Below are 637 nucleotides of genomic sequence, written 5' to 3' on the forward strand. Positions count from 1 at the left end.
TGTTTTGGTTACTAGAGTGGATTAAACTGTGAGCTGCTAATGTTTTGGTTACTAGAGTGGATTAAACTGTGAGCTGCTAATGTTTTGGTTACTAGTTTGAACCCCTCAGCCAGTTCACAGGAGAACGCTGAGGCTGCTTGTTCCACAAAGATTTACATCGTGGAGTTGCCAACCAAAGAGTGCAGAATTTTTCAGGAAGAGTTGAGTTGTTTTTAGGATTTCCAAGAGTGACTGGTGAGTTTGAAGCACCAAGCTCCTTGTTGTTCAGCCTTATCTTGCAGTCCAGTGCTTGCTCCTACATCACCGCATAAGGCCCCTAGATCACATGACACTCCTAGAGCCTCCTACCTCACCACACGAGGACTCATCAGGGAAGCATGGTGGTGGTGGTTGAGTGCCATGCAGTCAGTTCCTACTCATCCCGACCCTATGAACCTACCTTGTGGTTTAAACTAACCTTGTGGTCCAGTGCTTATCCTACAGTGCCATACCAGGACACCATAGAATTTGTTGTTAGTGCCGTCGAATCAGTTCCAACTCAATGACCCTATAGAGGGTTTCAAACATGCAATCAAGATGTATTGCTCATTACTGGTGACTGGAATGCAAAAGTAGGGAGCAAAGAGGAGGTTCCAGT

At 45.7% G+C, this 637-nt stretch overlaps 1 protein-coding gene across 3 annotated transcripts in view; it reads left to right on the forward strand.

Moving 5' to 3' along the window:
* AP2A1 (adaptor-related protein complex 2, alpha 1 subunit) overlaps window positions 1-637 on the forward strand; it is a 31,786-nt gene that overhangs the window by 26,571 nt on the left and 4,578 nt on the right. The window lies entirely within an intron of this gene.

This window comes from Chrysochloris asiatica, unplaced genomic scaffold, assembly GCF_000296735.1.
Source record: "Chrysochloris asiatica unplaced genomic scaffold, ChrAsi1.0 scaffold00116, whole genome shotgun sequence".
Taxonomy (NCBI): domain Eukaryota; kingdom Metazoa; phylum Chordata; class Mammalia; order Afrosoricida; family Chrysochloridae; genus Chrysochloris; species Chrysochloris asiatica.